Here is a 21,319-nt window from a genome sequence, read left to right as displayed (position 1 = left end):
GTGTGTTTTCAGTTGTTTAACCCCTGGACATCTTAGTAGTGTGTAGGTGAGAGAAAGGATGAGACGATAGACTTAGCTTGAATCCTCACAGATTGATTTTTATTCTCATGCTTTCAGGCCCTGCCCTTTATCAAGACTGAGGATCAAAGAAATTGGACAAAACAATGATGATGGGTACAGAACATGATATAGATATTGTATACAAAAATAATAATGATCAAGAAAATAGTTGAAATAATAACGATAATGATGAGGCAAAAATAACAGAAAATAATATATATAAACAAACACACACACACACACACACAGTTGTCTTGTACTGATTTGCAATTTGAGGGCGCCAATTGACATTTATTACCTTCACACAGTATGGTCACAATAATCATTCATTTTTCCTACTTCTGGAGGCCTCCTCGTGTTAAGTACAAACCAGCAGGTTTATAATAGATATATACTCGTCATTTCATTCTATAGTGCAAGAAATTCCACGTGAACAATCGAATGTACTATTTTAGGTTATATGCACTAAAACAATAGGTATCATAACCCCTCATGTTCTCAAAACCGGTGTACAATGGCCCAGGTGAAACAAAACATAAATAATCTGCCCTTGTTGTACATATTATATACTACATACAGTTTTTATACAAAGTGTACCATGGAACTGACATTGACATTGACACTGACATTGGAAGACATCATACAGATCCCACATTGAAAATAATTTAGAAGACGTAATGCTTACTGGCAGATGTCATTATCCTAGTATAATAAATTATAGAATAAATGTATATACTGTTTAATTTCAGTCGTTAAAACTTGTGTCTGATCTTTCGTCTTTTATAGCAGTCTCATTCTCTTTAAATAGCACTGACACGTGGAAGTCTTGTTTAAAGTTTCGTCTGTTATGTATTTTGCAGTGATACCAGCACATCAAACCCTATTGCACATTAATAACTGAACAGCCACAATATAAATGTCATTCAACAAACTGGCACATAATAATGAGATTCACCCAGTTGCTGTACGTCATCGGCTTTTATACCGGAGAGGAGAGCAAAAGTGTCTTTCCAAACCTTTTATAGGAGGGGATGAAATATGCCTTTTCTGGATCTCTCATCCTCTTCTGGTTTATCATAAGACAGTAAGCTGTAATACCTTACTCTCTTCTCTGTTACTCTTTGCTGGTGTAGTCTAGATACCTTGCACGCAGCCAGATGTTGTATCTTCTCTTCGTTGTCCTTCTACTGAGTTACTTATCATTGCAGAAGTCGCATTTTGCTGGTTGCCCACTTTCGGGCGCGGCACGTTCATTTGTTGTTCTTTCAACTAAGCTATATCTCACTGACGACATATACTCATTGATTGTTTGTTTTCGGGCTGTTCCGTCGGGATTCGTTCGTAATTCGCGATCGTCTGTTGAAGTTTGATTGCAAATTCCGCATTTGTACTTCGATGCAAATGCGATACCCACTACCGTCACTGCTAAAAGAATTAACGTAACTATGATTATAATTTTTACATTACCATTGCTAGAAGAGTTCGGTTCATCTGTATAAGGTAATGTTATATTGCTGATTTTATCAGATAAACCTTCCGTGCTCTTTGGTGAGTCAGTTGTAGAGCTAAAGTCTAACTTCGGACAAAATCCCTCATGCCCTCCATTTATTGGTTGCTTGGCGAGAGAAGGCGGCTCATAACAGATGGGACTATCGACGTAGACTCCGTGATCTCCTTGAGAATGTAGCCACATGTACCAAAGACGGAGGGCTTCCAAATGACAGTCACATTTCCAAGGATTGCCTTCAAGAAACAAAACTTGAAGACGACTCAGTGTCTGTTCCATTACATTCTCAAGTCTCGTCAAGTTGTTATTGTGCAAGTCCAGAGTCGTGATTCGTGGTAGTGAGAACTCTTCCAGCAGAAACCAACTGGTTGTCAGAAAGGGTGATCGTTTGAAGTCGACGCAAGTGAGCAAATATGTCGCTTGATAATATCTTCAGTTTGTTATACGCGAGGTCGAGAACTTCTAGATACCTCAAATTATCAAATACACCAGGACGAAGACTTGACAGGTTATTATTATTCAGGGCAATGAACTCCAATTTCATCACAAACTGGAAGGTGTCAGTCTCGATCTCTGTGATCATATTGTGGCCTAAGTATATTTCTCGAAGATCACTATTCGAGCCATTCAGGGCAAGTCGGTGGAATAGTTCGAGATTGTTACTTTGCAGGTTAATCGATGTCATCTTCGATGCGCCGGCGAAGGTGTTGGCTTCCACCTGCATGATAAATAAATGAACAGCGATTGAATTGTAGCATTGAGACTATTCAGATTTTGTAACACACAGCGACTGATAGAGATATATATCCTTACAGAGAAGAAATTCACTCTAGAATTTTGTTAATTTCATAAGAAAGAGAAAAAAAAATCCCTGCAGTACAGTGCAAAAATGATTAAAATCCGTTAAGAAATAAGGAAGTTGTTGTTGTTGTTATAATTTTTGGCTTGCATTCAAATCTCGAATATTTCACGCCAAAGAATTTATTATTTTATTTTTGATACATCAATTTATTTTTTTTTCACACTTATCACAAACAAAATATTTTACAAAATATATGTAAAATACAAATGATAAACTGTCTTTTGCACTGGTCCACTCAACCTGCCAACCGCTGTCTAATGGTATAATAAGGAAGTAATCTGACATTCTGAAATTTCACAATTTTTCAGAGGACACAGCTTGACCAGTCCTTATAAATATTCAAATCAGCAAGTTGGTGATGACATGCTCTCACAATTTCTTAATCATTTCATATATTGAAATAATAAAAATATCATATTCAGTTGTACAGATATAAAACTTGGCTTGAAACCACCCACAATAAAATGGAACAAATGTTAAATTGATATATTTTGGTATGTTAAAATGCTTATAACTGTATTAATCTAATTTACTATATACCATCCACAGAGATTTTGAGGGCATGACATAATCAAATTGCTCATTTGAATATTCATATTCAAGGACTGGTCAACAATCGTTCCACCCCCCCCCCCCCAAAAAAAAAGAAATTTCAAAATTGATTGTCGTATGTTCCTTGTTTCTTATCCGATGCTTGTATTTTTTCGAACGTTCTGTACCTTTTTAAAAATTATCATTATCATTATCGTAGGGATGCATTGAGCAAGTGGTGTTTGAGATAGGCGGGGGGGGGGGGGAGGGAGGAATCTAAAAGGTAGATAAGGCCTGTGAAAGCCCGCGAAAGGGGGTTCAACAAGGGCACATAAGTTCCGCTTCCCAACTCATGTTTATACAAGAATCCATAAAGTAATTTGATTGATTTCATGATTTTTTTTTTCACTTGAAAATAGGATTTGAATTTGTGATTTTACTTTCAATTGCTGACTCTAGTTTGGTTACACAAATCCTCTTCGTTTCTTAGTGATTTTTCTTTCACTATTGCAGAATCATTGAAATGACGATATTTCTACCGTGTGTATTTTTAAACCACTATAAATTTCACCGTTTTACTGCGAATTCTTTAATATTGACACTGCTTTGTCCATTTCAATGAACTTTTTACTGCTTTTATTTGCTTATTTTTTTCACCAAAGTCAACTTGAAAAAAAAAAGAACAATGTAATTCCCTCTTTCATGTTAACAATTTTCAGTCTATCTCATCTATATATATAGATATTTTAAACAATTTTTGCTTTCGAATGAAAGGTCATTTACATTGGTGTTAACGGGTTAGCATAGTAACTTACTTAAACTGCTTGAATCATATGGAGTTTGCCTCAGACATCTCGTAAAAGAAGTCACTGGTCACAGGATTTGAGATTTTTTAACTTCCACCACATGGCATCTAAAGAGCATTAGGGCCTATCTGGAAAGACTACTTACATAGTATGCATTAACTTACACGGCTTCTTACCTGCCTGATTCTATTGTTGGACAAGACGAGTACCTCGAGGTCGGAGAAACCCTTGAAGGTTCCAGGTTCGATTCTCTCAATCTGATTGTGACTCAGGGAGAGAAAGGTAGCAGCATTACACTCCATGGGTACCTCACTCAGCTGTCTGTAATCACAGTCTGCTTCTCGCGTTCCCTCTGAATAGGTGCATTTGGCGTCACATGAAGTTGTCGGAGTTGTCGTGTATTGCCCGCTATGGCAATCAAGCATTACAGCAATCAGACACAATGAGCATGATGCTTTTTCCCATCGTTGTTGTTGGCGTTTGACTCGAGCATTACGTCTGGAGAGAAGAAATAGCATAGAGTTGGAATTTATGTTTATAAAAAGATTTCAAAATAAATTAATGTACCAAAGCACACTCTGGATCCAGAGGATAGTTGGCATATCCTTACCGACAACATCTATAAAGTATTCTTCAACTATTTACACTCCTTAAAAGCTACACTTATGCGGTCTGTAATAGTTATGAAATATATACGCTCCCTACTCTTTACAATAAAACAGTGACTATTATACACCTATACAACATTGTTTTTTTTTATTTCATTTCTTAGTATTCAACTGCATCGCATCCACTTGATTACGTGATTTCCCTCAAGAGAGTTGTTTCGCCAGATTAGTACTCTTTTTATGAACCCATTTCCGGCTTAACAGCTCAGGATGGCGGTTTCAATAAAAGCGTTCAATCACCTCTCATATTTACTCGGAAATATTTATTGGAAAATAATATTTGTATCTATCTTATTTATATGTGTCGCACAATGTTCATTGCATGTGATTGCTTATGCTTACCTATTTTTGTGTTTGTTTTTTTTTTTATAGTTGATTGAATGCAGAAATAAACCAAGTCAATCTAACTAAGCAAGGGCAAATCCCGTAAAGGGGAGGTTAACAAAATTAAGGGGGGGGGGGGGAGGGGGGCATCCCTTTTTTGTTTCTTTTGTATAAACAAAAAAAAAGAGGGGGTGCGCGCCCGATGCGCCCTCTGGACCCGCCACTACTGAGGCTTAATTCCAACAGATAGGCCTACTTCATAATTATTTAGTGGTTCGCCCCAAGTGACTAGCAATATTTAGCAACGGCATCAGCCAGGCACAGTGTAACATTCTAGAAGAAGAAGAATACTCGGGGTAGTGATCACGTGTCACCGAACAAGCACAAAAGCAGCCAATCGGACTTTTGAATGCAACAGGGAGTATAAGAGAATTGGAGAACAATGCAGAGTATCGATTCCTCATGTTCGAATGACTAACATTGTGTGTTTAGACTGATAAAATGATAACTTTGAGTTGAATTCGTGGGTTCAAGTTCAAGTTGATTTATTTCATTTCCAACAAACAAACGATATATACAATGAAACACGCGTACCACAATGCGATGAACAGAATAACATTGTAAAAGAGATACAGGTGAATTATCAACAGAGATACAAATAACTGTTACGTCACTGTGGTTATGGCAGAAGCAAAGTTGCTAGAAATGGAAATGGAAATAGGTTACTCAAGGGTTCATGATGATGGTGATAATAATATCATTAATGATAATGATAAACATGATGACAAAAATTCCACTCATAAAAAAAAATCTCCCTACGAAACAGGAGGTGGAGGGGCATGCATGCCCCTATCCCCCTGTTGTTCGTAGATAGCAATCCACGTATATCATCATTTAGATAGCTATCTATGTATATCATCATTTTTCTTAGTGTGTGAGGAGTTATTTGTGTGTATGAATATACACATAGTTGTAAATGGATAAACAGAAGCGGTTATTAATGTAATTGCGATGATTCGTTTGATTTGTAACGGAAATAATAAAGCGCGAACGGGAGTTGGATTTTGTCGTTGTTGTTGCTGAAAAGGATGAATAGCTCGTTATCTGGTCAGAGACAAAGTACAATGTACCTGGGGAAAAGAGACGCTCTAATGATATCGCCTCTGAAGCTTTGGCAAGCGACATTATACCCAAACTCGGTACGATTAGCGCGCTATTCCGTTGTTGCATTATCTGAAAATGATGTAGATTTTTAGTATGAGCGGCTGCTGAGAAATACTTCTCTTCGTTATACGTCTTTCCTCTGTTATTTTTCTCAGAGTCTTGCCACATCATGGTGCAGTGCACTGCAAATACTTCACCAGTAGGAGCACGCCATCATAGCAAGCTTCAGCAATAGACCGTATCAGTGATGTATTCAAATTCTATGCTTTATTCCCAAAAGTTGCCAAGAAAGGCTTGCCCGACCTAGCAATATCTAAGTAAATTCTTGCCTTAGAAACGTAATTGGCAATTGGAGGGAGGAGGTGAATGAAAATGTTCGTTATTAGGCCGTAGGAAACGAAACAGCCATGATTATTGTAATGCTTTACAGAAACTAGCTACTATCAACTATATCTTAGAATGTATTTACGCACGTTTTAAAAGGGCAACGGTCATTCGATGCACTCAGTTATCACACCGGAAGTATCTATGCGTTATGATTATGTTTGCACATTGATGATAAAGCGCTGCTTGGCTAGGTTCCCACTATTGTGCGATCCGCCATAGGCGCCGGAAGTGGGGGGGGGGGGCGGCCGCCCCCCCCCCCCAATCCAAAAAGTGGGGGGCAAAACGCATTTTTGCCCCCCCCCCCAAAAAAAAAGTCCCCCCCCCGGCCAAAAATAAATAAATAAATAAACAAATAAATAAAAATAGATAAAATAAGATAGATATGTATATAAATGAATAAACGCGAAAAAACATAGCAACAAACGGCAGTTTTTGGACTGTAGAATGTCAAAATTTTCAAGCTCGCTCGCTTCGCTTGCTCGCATTGAATCATTATGCCATTCTCCTAATGTTGCAGCCAGTAATTGCCAGCAGTTGCGCCCGATGCGCCCCCATTAATTTCCAAAGCGAAAGATATAGCTACAAACGCCAGTTTCGGGACTGTAGAATGTCAAAATTTTCAAGCTCGCTCGCTTCGCTCGCTCGCATTGAATGGTTATGTCATTCTCCTAATGTTGCTGCCAGTAATTGCCAGCAGTTGCGCCCGATGCGCCCCCATTAATTTCCAAAGCGAAAGATATAGCTACAAACGGCAGTTTTGGGACTGTAGAATGTCAAAATTTTCAAGCTCGCTCGCTTCGCTCGCTCGCATTGAATGGTTATGCCATTCTCCTAATGTTGCTGCCAGTAATTGCCAGCAGTTGCGCCCGATGCGCCCCCATTAATTTCCAAAGCGAAAGATATAGCTACAAACGGCAGTTTTGGGACTGTAGAATGTCAAAATTTTCAAGCTCGCTCGCTTCGCTCGCTCGCATTGAATGGTTATGCCATTCTCCTAATGTTGCTGCCAGTAATTGCCAGCAGTTGCGCCCGATGCGCCCCCATTAATTTCCAAAGCGAAAGATATAGCTACAAACGGCAGTTTTGGGACTGTAGAATGTCAAAATTTTCAAGCTCGCTCGCTTCGCTCGCTCGCATTGAATGGTTATGCCATTCTCCTAATGTTGCCGCCAGTAATTGCCAGCAGTTGCGCCCGATGCCCCCCCTTAATTTCCAAAGCGAAAGATATAGCTACAAACGGCAGTTTTGGGACTGTAAAATGTCCAAATTTTCAAGCTCTCTCGCTCCGCTCTCTCGCATTTCATTGTTATGCAATTCTCCTGATGTTGCTGGCAGTATATAATTTGTCGTGTCACACCGTCATTCCATAATCCATGTAAGGAAAACTTACAATGTTGCTCAATGACTGCGTTGTTGAATGTATCACATTCCGTAATGTATTGTAGTCCCATTATTGCGTGCAGCACACACGCACATGCATACACACCGTCAAAATTACTTTTCCACAAGGTGCCCACCCCCAATGTTTCGACCCACCGTACGCCACTTTACATTTGTATAATATATATATATATATATATATATATATACACACACACACACACACACACATATATGTATATATATATATATATATATATGTATATATATATATAGATGTGCGTGTGTGTGTGTGTGTGTGTATGTATATTGTATAACATATGTATGGTCTATTGTGAGCCCCCTCCAATATTTGCCCCCCCCCCCCATCCAAAACTGCTTCCGGCGCGCCTGCGATCCGCTACTTAAGCCACGATCAGCCATACTAGCTGATCGCGGATATCTATATCACAAATTTCCGTCGCCGGAATTGTTGAATACGGTGATCGTATGATCTGATCTTATCAGATCTTGACGTCCATCATGGCAATCGCGTTCATCGTAGACAATTTTCGAACCTTTCTACGATCATAGCGATTACCACCACTAACCTCAAGATCCGAAACGATTTGTTAAGATCTGATCACTAAAATTACCTCACGATTTAGTTGTGGCGCAAATTGTGACGAACATCAACTATCAGTCACTAATGGTCAATTGTGGCGTGTGTAGCATGTCGCATGTAGCGGATCGCATGACAGTGGGAAGCCATCATTAGAAGGCCTATAGTGATATGCATGTGAGAAACGAGTCACAGACTTGTGAACACTGCAATGATGCCACCATGGGCAGCTAACGGGACAAAAGAAACACAACCTAAAATGAACGTTTGTTTGAGCCAGACAATCGGGTCTTTTGATGGTCAAAATCAATTCAACATTCTCATTTGAATGACAGGCAAACACTGTAATTTTCTTTCCCACAGTTTCCACTCGACGTTCACCTTGGCTGTTTTGGTAGAAAGAGTAAGATCAGAATGGTAAAATTTCCATTATAATCGTGGCGAAAGAAGAAAGCTATTTTAATTTTACAGTTTGATACCTTTGTATGAAGCAGAACATATCAGGTATGAGATATTAGAACGAACAATCCCAACTAGGACGAAATGGTGGTGGCATTGACTCACATGTCATCCATTTACCTAATTGTTTGTTTGTTTGTTTGTTTGTTTTTTTTTGTTTTTTGTTGTTGTTTTTTTTTGGTGATAAAAGTGAGGAAGCAATGGTCCATTTATTTTGTGAGCGTGAAAACGTTGATCCTATTTGGCTAGCACTCCTTTCCAAAATTTCCCAAAATGATGTTCAAATAAATGTCACTAATGTTGAAAAACTGTTTGGAATTTTAATTGATAAATTCATTTAATACCTGTTTTTGCTTTTGAAGTGTCATATTCATATTTGTAAATTTAAGAATAATCTCCCAAATTATGCTTTATTTAAGGTATTTGTGAAAAAACAACAGGACTTAGAATATTTAAGCCAAGAAAAGAAATTAGTAACCTGCACACTTGCAAAAATGGCGATTCGATATATAGTTTTTACTTACGGTCAACATATCATAAGATCATTAAAATATAATTGTTTTATGTTTTGTTTCAAATAAAATGATTTGTTGAGATTAAGTGTTCCCTTTTTGTTACGATACTGCACTCTATGTGTATATTTTAGCAGTATTTGATTGTAAACATCATGTCATATTTTGTCAGGCAACTCATGTTTAGTAAATGTAATTCATTTTATTTGATGTAGTAATTGAAACTTTTATACATGTATATTGTTTTTCGCGACCAGCTGGGGTCTATCAATATCATCATCTAATTGCTAGAAAAACTACGGCATAATTCCAGCTTTTCTTACCATGATTATTGTATTTTTTTCTAATATTCACTAAATTACTTAATTTTGTTTTGATTGAACTTGTATCAGGTCATCGCTTTGCCTTTTTTTTTTGGGGGGGGGGTGCTAATTTTTACTGACGGAGTTTTCTACTCTGTGTAACCATTTTGTCTTTGTGCGATTTGTAATCATTTAATGATTGTTGTAAATGTTGTAATTGATTTGAATTTGTTCTAATAAAAACAAAATTAAAAGAAATAAAATCTTCTCTTAATTGCCAGTTTTTTATATGAAATTAATATAAATGAATGACATCATCATTCGCATCAGATTTTAGAATGTAATAATGTATAAAATTTGTAAAAACCTATTGACGATGGCTTTCAAGGGAAGGGTTACAATTACTAGATTATTTATCCCAAAAGCATTTTGAGTTTTATAATATATTTTTGTCTCCAAAAAAGGAGCCGCGAGGTGATGAAGTCATCGCCTCTGTGAATTTCTATATCTATGTTTGAGACCTCTATTCAGTGAAAACAGGTGAAACTTTGACATCCCACAACTTTCTTATCTTTGTCAGAAACAAAACTGCTATCATTGTGTTTGTCTGACTTTACTCTAGTTAGTAAAGTCGTTTCATTAGCTCATCATTTTCTCATGGTGTGGGACTGAACTTCCGATGCTTAGATTTTGAATATAAAGATCGATATGAGATTCATGTTGCAACTGATTGACAAATTGCCCTACATCGTCGTAAGATGTAGGGCAATTTAGCAATCAGTTGCAATGAAAATCTGGACGGAAGAATTTCTTGAATTTGAATAGATTCATGTTTTGATAAACTTCATTTCGAAAATAATGCTCGAGGATGGGACAGTGAGTGAAGTTGTTTGCCAATTGTCGTACATCATTCTGCCATCCGAATTAGTGATCAAACTTCAAGCTTCAAAACAGGAAAGGTATGATATACAACGATGTATGTACTTCCTATACTAAACATATACACAATCTTTTTCTTTTCTATATGACACAAAATGTTGGCAGCTTTTCTGCGTAAAACCAACAATAACATTGTACAAACAAACAATAAGACGCTGACAAAAATATTTTGTCTGGTAAAAAAAAAAGAAAGAAATGGAACCCTACTAAAAATGTATATAATATAAACAAATATAGCAAATATGCAGAATACCAAAATATTATTACACATCATTTCCCTCGACAAGAAATTGTGTGAAGGCTACATCTGTATTACACGTTTATGCGTGCATGATGTGTTGAGCGTTTTTTCAATGAATTATAATGACTTGAACTGATGTAACCACAATAGCATTGAGGCTGGATGATTAATTTCTATATTTGTTAAAAATGCGGCAGAGACTTGATCATTTGATCACATATCGCTATTAAAAGAAATGTTTTGTCAAGACAAACAAACAAACAAACAAACACAATGAAATGTGTTGAAAATGTCAGGCATTACCTGCCAAAGTTGGAACACATGGTCCTTTCACACCCAGAATGGCAATGGTGGGAACCAGAAATGAGAAGGCACCTCCTTGAACAATAGGGAGCCTGATGAACAAAGCAGAAAGCACGAAAGCATGAATGCATGACACTTATCCACAGTTCGATACTGATACCTGTGGAAGAATTTGTAAATGTGCACTCATGTCATTTACAGGCCCCCGGGAGCCAGGGGTGCTGGGGTGCTGCAGCACCCCCATACTTTTTCATTACGAAGCACCCAAAATCTCAATGTTTGCACGTTTTACACGGTAGCTGGCCATAATGTACATGTCTTAATCATGCAACCCCCGTACAGGAGAAATCTGTGACAAATAAAAGTAAGTCCAAAAAGAAAGAGTACAAAAACAAGCAAAACCATTAAAGTTTAAGCAATATTGGATAAAAATCAAAACGGCATTCTAAGGGTGGCTCAAGGGATCAGCACCCCTGAAAAAAAAAGCGTTCCATGGACCTGCTTCTCAATGTTCAGAAGGGTAACTGTAAAATGTTATCAGGATCTTGGAATGTACATACAAACATCACATTGTTTGCATGTGCTGATTTCCGATCTGTTCAAATAAATAATCTCTGGCCGTTTGCCAATGTGCTCTTGAGATATAAAGGGAGAGAGAGAGAGAAAGAGAGTGGAGAGAAAGAGGACCACAATGAGCAAACTAAGTCGCTAACTTGATAAATTCAGTCAAACATTTATGACTCAGGCGGGCATGACTATAGAATAGTATTTGACTTCTGTTGGTTTGATAGCCATATAATAATTATAGTCAGTGGTAAATGCTGTACCTCTGTACAAAGGTCATCCATGATACTTCTAATGACCCGATGAGATAAATAACACGTCATTGTCTTAAACCGAATGATCTCACCTCGGGCTCCCAGAACACATTCACTCATAGCCTACAGCTCGTTACTCCGAAGTTCCTTTATTCCGAAGATTCACCATTCCTACCATTCCTTCGGTCGGTTATTCCAAAGTTCGGTAATCCTGACATTCAGGTTTGCAAATCTGAAAATAGAATAAACTTCTGTAAATGAGACACACCGTGTCTATTTGAACTACTTCAAAATCAAAGGATATTCGAGTATGACGCATTATTTTCCCCATTCGTCTCACCGAACAACATGTGTGTGTGTGTGTGTGTGTGGGGGGGGGGTATTCCCATTGGTTCGTTGCTCGCTCTGAAGAAATGAAGAAAGTACTGTCAGGATGCATATACTGGCGATCGTCGGTTGCCTTGATGTTTAACCAACCCACAACCCATCACTGCAAAACAATACATATTACAGGTAAAATGACTTTCGCGTTCGGTTTGCTTGTCGTATGGCGTGATGTGATACTGTCGATTTCATCAGATGATCCTTTTGTGCTCTTTGGTGAGCCAGTGGTAAAGCTAAAGATTAAGTTTGGGCAAAATCCCTTACGCACTCCATTTATTGGCTGCTTGGCGAGAGAAGGCGGCTCATAACAGATGGGACTATCGACGTGTACTTTTTGACCTTCCCTCGAGTGAAGCCTGGAGTAGCAAAAAAAAAAAAAACAAACAAAAAAGGATTTTAGTTGACAGTCACAGTTCCAAGGATTGCCTTCGAGTAAGAATACAGGAAGACGACTCAGTGTCTCTTCCGTTTGGTTCTCAAAACTTAATTGTCAAGTTGTTATTGCGCATGTCAAGAACTTTGATCCGCGGGAGGAAATCTATCGAACTCTTCCAATAGGGATCAACTTGTTGTCAGAAAGGAGGATTGTTTGAAGCCGACTCATAGTTAGTGAGTGAAAAGTTCTGGCGCTGAAACTGCAGACAGGTCCAAATATGTTAATGATTTCAAATCTGCAAACACACCTTTTGCTAATACCGTCGGTTTGTAACGCGCAAGGTTGAGCCATGTGATATGTCTCAAGTTATCAAAGACATCATGACGAAGTCTGAACAAGCTATTGTTGTAGAGGTTAATGAACTCTAACTTGATCACAAACTGAAAGGTGCCATTTTCAATGTCTTTGATGTTATTGCTACTTAAATCTATGTTTTGAAATTCAATGTTCAAGCCGCTCAGGGCAAGAATGTCGAATGTCTGGAGATTGTAACTGGATTGTAACTGGAGATTGTAACTATTTGACGGTGAATCACCTCAAGCTTTGGTGCACCAATAAAGGTGTTGGCTTCCACCTATATAACAAAGAAATGGGGAAAGCGATTTTTTTGTTGTGCTGAGGCTTAGAGTGTTCTATGTACGTGTATGAAGTTGAGTTTTAGCCTAGATAAAGACTCAACCCCCTGTCTACGCTCTGGTACTCATGTTGTAGCTGAAAACTGTAAGGTCCTAACACAGACCCAATATTGATTTGGCAGATAAGAACTGAGAGGAGACTAGCAACTCCTAACATTCTTTTTAGGACTAGAGATAGTCTGGGCTCCGTCCCCTTTTCCTTGGCGCGACCAAGAGAGGGCGCAAATTTTCTGATTGCGATAATCGAGAGACTGCGCGCCCACTCGGGTATCGCAGGTCTCGGCGTATCGCCATCCTCGGTTGTCACGCCCTCATACGGCTTGTCGCGTACAATCACGGCTACGAGTAAAAAGAGTCCAGAAGCTAGACTAGACTAGAGGTTGTCGCTGCTACAGACAAAAGAAAAAAAGAATCTTATCGAAAGGATTGTCTATCATACACACCAAGGGGAAAAGTTGGACGAACCGCTACCATATCGTCTGGTGAACATTATTTTTGTGTATATGCATTAAAACTTGTTATTAGGACCCATACTACTGTTCAACAAAAACATGTGAAAGTTTTAAGGATCATTGTTATTTTTTCTTAATTCTAAATGTGATCTAAATACAGTTTCTTTCATTCGTTTTGATAATCTTTTTTTCATATAAGTCGAAATGAACACCGAGCAGGATTTTACATTCATGCATGGAGGAGTTAATGCATACTGAATTAAATATCATTTCCATGTTTCACAGAAATCTGAAAAAAAAGAAGTCATATCATTTCACCCTTTTTCAGGAATCCTAAACTTTCCACGCTTACAGAGTATACTATATAAGCTGTTATTTTTGCGAACTCCGAGAATCGCAATTGGATCGCGATTTTAACAATACGCGAAAATGTCTCCATGCGTTTTGAGGTCATTAACGTGAGCGTCGGCGTCGATTTGCGAAAACAACATCTCGGAAAAATGTCTATGACCTCGTCATTCGCGAAAATATCTGTCCACGAAAACAGCACTGAGCTCAACCAGTAATAAATCATTAAATTTACTGGCGAAGAATATCTCTAGAAAGACTTCGCATGTTACCTACATGACGTCCATTATAGGGAGGGGGGTGTCCCCCCTCCCACGGTAAGAACTTTTTGCATTTTGATGTTGTAAATGGTGCGATTTGATGCATGTTTTTGCGCGTGTTATCGAATTGAAACAGTCCCACTTGTTTAAGGTACCAAATATCATGAACGCGACTGAACCCGAGCGAGCGGAGCGAGCGAGGGAGGGGGGGGGGGGGGGAGGGTGTGTCCCCCTCATACGGTGAGAACTTTTTGCATTTTGATGGTGTAAATGGTGCAATTTCTTGCAGGCTTTTGCGCGCTTTATCGACGTGAAACAGTCCCACTTGTTTAAGGTAGCAGTATATTTTGATATAGATTATTATTGAACAATTTTCCTATAAAATGGTATGATTTAAATACACTTCTTGTATTAATTCTTTTCATTGAATATCATGAACGCGACTGAATCCGAGCGAGCGGAGCGAGCGAGGGGGAGGGGAGGGTGTGTCCCCCTCCCACGGTGAGATCTTTTTGCATTTTGATGTTGCAAAAAAAAAATGGTGCAAATTGATGCATGTTTTTGCATGCTTTAACGAGTTGAAACAGTCCCACTTGTTTAAGGTTGCAGTATATTCTAGTGCAGATTATTATTGCACAATTTGCCAATAATATATATAAAATGGTATCATTGAAATAAACTTTTTGTATTAATTCTTACTCTTAATATCATTATCGCGACTGAGCCCGAGCGAGCGAAGCGAGCGAGGGGGAAGGTGAGGGTGTGGGAGGGGGGTGTCCCCCCCCCTCCCACGGTGAGAACGTTTTGCATTTTGATGTTGCAAATGGTGCATTTTTTTAATGCATGTTTTTGCGTGTTTTTGCGTGTTTTATCGACTTGAAACAGTCCCACTACCCTGTTTAAGGTAGCAATCACTGGCGTAGCCGGGGGGGGGGGGCGGGCGCCCCCCCCCCCCCCCTAAGATTTGGACCGGGGATTTGCGAGGGGGAAAAAATGCGTGTATACTGTATGCATGCACATGAAGCGGGTCTTCTTTTCAACCTTTCATCAAATAAGATCATAATTTTTTGAATATTTCACTCAAAGTGTGCACCAGATCGTTGAATTTCAGTTTAAAATATGCAAAATCTCTCGTGCTTTGGAGGGGGATACCCCCTCCCAGACCTCCCCCTCTGTGCCTCTTTCCCTAGCCTTAGTACACTCTTTAGATTTACAAAAAATTATGACTAATTCTGAGTGCACATGACTTATCACTTATATTCCGAAAACTCAATGTTCCCTCATGTACAAGGGGAATTTCCCCTTTTTATCAACCCTTTCCTCCCTAAGCCCCCCCCCCACATCATTTTTTTTTTAAATGATTTCCCATATATTCCATCAAATATGCGTATACGAGATATCTCAATTTCAACCTTAAAAAGGCAAAAGCTCCATCGTACGGGAAGGGTGGGGATAACACTCGTCCACGCCTTCTTCCTGCTCGCCCGCCCCTCCCCCCCCCCCATGCATGCAGACTGTGGCTACATTTTGAACATAAACAGTTTTCCAAATATGACACAAAATGTGTGCACCAAAACGTTTAACTGCAATCAGAAAATTATATAGAATCTCCTTCCACAGACTTGCTACACTTCTCTTCTGATTGAAAAATTTCCAGATATTCCAACTAAAGTGTACGCCAGATTGTTGAATTTCAGTTCTAAAAGCTTAAAACTGAATAAAGGCTCCCTTGAATGTGGGAGAGGTATCTTGTCACAATTCCATTGCTTGTTACACACTGTCTTTAGCCCTAGTAGTAGTACATTTTTGGGAATGACAATTTCCGAATTTTCCACAAAAAGTGTGCTCTAGATCGCTTTATTTCAATTCTTAAAACGCAAAAGCTCCGCCGAGCGGCTTCCCCTAAGCTCTTCCTCACTAGACTTTGTACATACACACACAGATGATGCACATTCGGAATAAGAGCCAAATTCCGTGATTTTAACACTTCGATGAAAAAGTATTGCACCAAAAATTTGCACCAGATCGCTGAATTTAAGGTCTGAAAATGCAAAAATCACCTTCGTGTGGGAGGGGAAATGCCCCTATCTACACCCTCGTTTGCATGCTTTTTCTGTTTGATTGCTGAACAGACAGCGTTCATGATATTCAGTGTAAGAATTAATACAAGACGTTTATTTAAATAAGGCCAAAAAAAAAAAAATGTTTGTTTGCCCTTAATTGTCAAAACCCAAGAGGGTCGGTAGGTCGGTCTTTTTTTTTTTTTTTTTTTTTTTTTTTTTGGAAATACAGGGTACCCTTTTTTCCATGTCAATGCACTCAAAACTCCAAGAGATTCATTCAAATTTACGTCTTGCCAGGGCCCGGTACGCGAGGCAGAAACACTCACTGACAAACACTTATAACGTTCATCTTTGTTAAATTTTGCAAACAGCTCCAAAAAAGTACCTTCCAGTGAGATGCTGGCAACTGAACTCCAAACAGTTTTGGTGCCATGACAGCTGGTAACGGATGCTGCAAAAGTAGAAAATAAAGACAGGAAAAAATTAGAATGTTTGTTTGTGAATTAGTGTAAAATGATAATGAACAAAATCAGATTGTATCAAATGCGTTTGTGACTTTTTCTAAACATCAGCGCACGAACTTGCTGCGTAACCTGCTCTTGGTGGTCAGTTGGATTGCGATGATTTAATGAATTATTTTAGCTGTGATATTTTCTGATGCACGCGATACAGGGGTTCTTTATTTTTCTCCCGATAATCTCTTCGCATTTGTGCATGCGTTCTTGAAAGGTACACGACATGCAGGGCCGAATTCGCAATCCTTTTTGCGCCCATTTCCACCTCAAAAATATTAGCGGGATTGTGACGATTTCATAAATTACTTCGGCTGTAATATTTTACGATGCACGCGCCAAAAGGGGTTGAAAATGCGTCCTTTATTTTTACCCGATAAACTCTTCGAATTTCGTAAGTGCGTTCTTAAAAGATGTTCCACACGGCCGAATTCATGATACTTTTTTGCCCCTATTTCTACCTAAAATGTCAGCGGGATTGTGACGATTTCATAAATTACTTCGGATGTAATCTTTTGTGATGCACGCACCAGCTAGAAAGGTTGAAAATGCGTTCTTTATTTTTCTCCCCATAATCTCTTCGCATTCCGTAAATGCGTTCTTAAAAGATATTCGACACGGCCAAAAATCATGATTCTTTTTGCGCCTATTGTTTCCTCAAACTTCAACGGGATTGCGATGATTTTATGAATTATTATTCGGCTGTAATCTTTATGATGCACGGGCCAAAAGGGGTTGAAAATGTGTCCTGTATTTTTCTCCCTATAATCTCTTCGTATTTCGTACATGCGTATACGACACGGCCGAATTTACGATCCTTTTAGCGCCCATTTCTACATCAAATATCAGCGGGATTGCGATATTTCGTTAATTATTTCGGCTGTAATCTTTTGTGATACATGCACCAGAAGGGTTGAAAATGCGTTCTTTATTTCTCCCGATAATCTCTTCGCATTTGTGCATGCGTTTTCAAAACTATACACTGCATGCAGGGCCGAATTCGAGATTCTTTTTGCGCCTATTATTGTTTACTCAAATTTCAACGGGATTGCGTTGATTTCATGAATTTTTATTCGGCTGTAATCTTTTATGATGCACGTACCAAATGTGTCCTTTATTTTTTTTTTCTCCTCTATAATCTCTTCGCATTTCGTACATGAGCTTTTGAAAGGTGTACGACGCGGCCGGCCGAATTCATGATCCTTTTTGTGACGATTTCTACCTCAAATATTATATGTAAGCGGGACTGCGATGATTTCATAATTTTTTTCTCCCTAGTATTATCTCTTCACATTTTGTGCATGCGTTCTTAAAAAGTACACGGAAGGGCCGATTTCGTGATCCTTTTTGCGCCTATCTTCATTGTGAGATCATTCTGAACGAATGAAAATATCAATTTGTGAAATGACTGTGTAAAATGAAACTGAACGCAATCAGATCCATTTACTGTATCGCTGAATATCGAATATGTTTTTACTTTTGTAAAAATCGACACAAGTAAATTAGTTCTAACATGTCAACTGCAACGCTGCAGCGAAGCCGGGATCGGATCGTGAGTAAAATGACCCAGAAATGCGTGCGCTTCTAATTCTATCAATGCTTCTAATTCTATCAATGCTTCTTGTCTGGCATGACCATCGCAAGCAAACGAAAAGCAGTTACACTGTACATGCTTTGCATGTAATTGCATGGCATGGCAGTGCGTGAGCAGCGCCAATGCGTAAATATCATATTCTCCCTGGTTGTGATCGTTTTCCCTTGGGTAATGTAACTCCCCAGCGGTCCAAAGAATGTTATATTCCACCACATACCAGCTAATACCTGTATAGATGATTATGACCTACATGATCTTGAAGCTTTTTCCAAAAAACATAATTATGTTAACTGATTTTGTGTATAGATGTCAAACGTTAAATAAAAAAATACACAGGTAAAAGTGTAAAAGGTAAGAATGTCAGAGGTTATACATGCGTATACATCAAAATCAACTTTCATACATTAAATGCAATGACGGTGATGACTATATATACCATGTCACTGAATTTCATGTCCTTTCCTGCTTATCAAGAGGAAACAAAAACACTTGAGAGGGGAGGGCTTAACATTTTTTCGATAATCAACAAGGGTATCACTGTCAGGAAAGAACATGCACAAATATTCAAGTTTCATGATACCTTGATTCAATTTCAAGATATGGAAGTAAAAGTAAAATATAGCACTTTCATCAGAGTTTTGACCTTTTGGCAGGAAATTTTCCAGAGAATCTCCATTAGGTAATACATGTATATTAAGTCTCAAGAAAAATCCTACAAGCATTGCAAAAATATCAGGGAAATATTGAAATTTTGAGGGCTCAATTGACCTTGATCTTTGACCATTGACCTTTGACAAATGACCTCTAAATTCCCTAGAAAATCCCTGCCAGTACCAAGTTTCATGAAGACACCTTGAACCATTTGCGAGATACAGAGACAAAAGTGAAATTGTAACATTTTCACCTGACCTTTGACCTTTCACCTCTTGACCTGAAACTCTCTGAAGAATTTTATTTTGGCATGTATATATACATAGTACACGTATGCAGTCACTAAGTTTCAAGAAAATACCTTCAGCCATTGCATAGATATGGGGGAAATAATGAAATTTTAGCATTGAACTTGAACATTTTGACCTTTGACCTCTTGCCGATTTTACTTAAAAACTGCTTAATTAATTGCCCCATCATACGTCATCTTTGGACCAAGTTTGGTGAAATTTGCTTAATCCCGTCTTGAGTTATCGCGTAAACTGAAACAAGTCGACCTTGACCATTGACTTCTGGTACATTCGGGTATTAATATGCACAATATGCTAATTAGGTGGTATTTGCATAGAGAAATAGTGTTTTGATACTACAAACGAGAAATAATGTTTTGACATTACAAACCATTTCCTTTTGACTGAAGGATATTCACAATACTTTGGTAGTTTTTATCATAAAATGCAGTTCTTATACTGTAAGAAAAACTAAATGTTTTTACTTTATTTTCTTTAGTAATTATGTAAATTAGCTGGTAATGATGGTTCAATTATTCAAATTCTTTTCTCATTTTGTTCCATAGAGTGTTTCTAAAGGGTTATATCTATCTAGGAAGAGATTTAAGGGGGTTTACGAATTTTTGTTTACGAATCAATTTGAATAACTCGCATAATTATGCAAATTTTATGTTTATTTACATAGGTATGAAATCAATTTTTGCAGGAATTGTTTCCACATACTCTATAGAATACTTCTACCAAATTGGGTATTTCTGCTGGATGCACATATATTTTTAAACAATTTTTATATGTATTTTTGCATAAATTATGCAAATTAAGACTTATTTGCATAGATACAGATTGTCTCTTTAGATGGAAAAATTCCATTTGTACCGAAGAACATGTGTGCCAAATAGGACATTTGTACTACAAAATGCAGCGATCACCCCCTTTTTAGCCCTTAGCAAGCCTACTATGTAGCATGCAATGCATGATATAAAACGTAGCCTGTGGACCCGTGCGGCCCGAACACAATTAAGACGGGTCGATGAGATGAAAAAAAAAAAAAGAAAAACAAAAAACAAAAAAAAATATTTTTAGACTTTTTTTAAAACGGATAATTTTGGGTTTAAAACCATTCACAAATTTGTAGAAGATGAAATTTGTGGAAAAAAATAAACTTGAAAGAGCAAAAAAAAGAAGAAAAAAAAAAACACGCGACCCGAAATTTCCGTGATTTTCAGTCGGTCGCGAAGGGCAAACAAACCTTTTTTTTTTTTTTTTTTTTTTTTTTTGGGGGGGGGGGGGCTTACTTACCTGTCTGATTCTATTGTTGGACAAGATGAGAACCTCGAGATCAGAGAAGCTCTGGAAGGTTCCAGGTTTGATTATGTCGATCTGATCGTGACGTAACGAGAGGTATGAAGCAGCATTACATTTCATAGGCACTTCATTCAGCTGTCTATATTATTTTGCAGTTTGCCCTTCGCTTTCCCTCCAAATAGGTGCATTTGGCTTTACAGGTCCAAATTCTCCGAGATGGCATGCATTTCACACTATGGGGAGCTAACAATATGGCAACCAGATACATTATCATGACATTTCTCCTCATCGCTGCTATTGACTTTCAGCCAAACGTCACTGAAAAGTGCAAATAAGCGTTTGATTCCAATACCCTTTTTTGAGGGCAGATTCAAAAGGAATTTCCAGACCAGAAAGCTAAACTGTGAAAACCAGTATTGAATGCGTCGTGTGGATGGTGTGTTCTGAACTTTATTCTGCAAGATGGCTGATAATCATCGTGCACGCGGAACAATTAATGTTAAGCTTCAGAATGAGTTCAGTTGC

The 21,319-nt window shown here is 38.2% G+C and overlaps 2 pseudogenes; both read right to left on the bottom strand.

Moving 5' to 3' along the window:
* Positions 1 to 105: 105 nt before the first annotated feature.
* LOC140243996 (uncharacterized) lies at positions 106 to 11,066 on the bottom strand (annotated as a pseudogene).
* Positions 11,067 to 11,073: 7 nt separating this feature from the next.
* LOC140243995 (uncharacterized) lies at positions 11,074 to 21,017 on the bottom strand (annotated as a pseudogene).
* Between the last annotated feature and the right edge of the window lie 302 nt (positions 21,018 to 21,319).

The sequence above is a fragment of the Diadema setosum genome, chromosome 20 (genome assembly GCF_964275005.1).
Source record: "Diadema setosum chromosome 20, eeDiaSeto1, whole genome shotgun sequence".
NCBI lineage: Eukaryota > Metazoa > Echinodermata > Echinoidea > Diadematoida > Diadematidae > Diadema > Diadema setosum.
This window is presented reverse-complemented; position numbering and strand designations above follow the sequence as displayed.